We start from the raw sequence: 1086 nt of genomic DNA on the forward strand, positions 1-1086 counted from the left end.
GACGGACGATAAGAAAGAGCAAACGGACGGACGGACAATAAGAAAGACCAAACGGACGGACGGACGATAAGAAAGAGCAAACGGACGGACGGTCGATAAGAAAGAGCAAACGGACAGACGGACGGACGGACGGACGGAAGATAAGAAAGAGCAAACGGACGGACGGACGATAAGAGAGCAAATGGACGGACAGACGGATGATAAGAAAGAGCAAACGGACAGACGGACGAAAAGAAAGAGCAAATGGACGGACGGACAATAAGAAAGAGCAAACAGATGGACGATAAGAAAGAGCAAACGGACGGACGGACGTTAAGAAAGAGCTTCCAGTTGACTGGACGGGCGGGCGGGCGTACGATAAGAAAGAGCAAACGGATGGACGGACGGTCGATAAGAAAGAGCAAACGGACAGACAGACGGACGGACGGACGATAAGAAAGAGCAAACGGACGGATGGACGATAAGAAAGAGCTTCCAGTTGACTGGACGGGCGGGCGGGCATACGATAAGAAAGAGCAAATGGACGGACGGACGATAAGAAAGAGCAAACGGACGGACGGACGGATGATAAGAAAGAGCAAACGGACGGACAGACGGTCGATAAGAAAGAGCAAACGGACAGACGGACTATAAGAAAGAGCAGACGGACGGACGGACGGACGATAAGAAAGAGCAAACGGACAGACGGACGGATGATAAGAAAGAGCGAACGGACGGACGGGTGGACGTACGGTAAGAAAGAGCAAACGGACAGATGGACGGACGGACGATAAGAAAGAGCAAACGGACGGACAGACGAGTGGACGGACGATAAGAAAGAGCAAACGGACAGATGGACGGACGGACGGACGGACGATAAGAAAGAGCAAACGGACGGACAGACGGGTGGACGGACAATAAAAAAGAGCAAACGGACAGATGGACGGACGGACGATAAGAAAGAGCTTCCAGATGATAAGAAAGAGCCCGTCCAATCATCCGTCCGTCAGTCCGTCCAGTCATCTGGAAGCTCTTTCTTATCATCCGTCCGTCAGTCCGTCCAGTCATCTGGAAGCTCTTTCTTATCATCCGTCCGTCAGTCCGTCC

This window comes from Austrofundulus limnaeus, unplaced genomic scaffold, assembly GCF_001266775.1.
Source record: "Austrofundulus limnaeus strain Quisiro unplaced genomic scaffold, Austrofundulus_limnaeus-1.0 Scaffold891, whole genome shotgun sequence".
In the NCBI taxonomy this organism is placed as follows: Eukaryota; Metazoa; Chordata; class Actinopteri; order Cyprinodontiformes; family Rivulidae; genus Austrofundulus; species Austrofundulus limnaeus.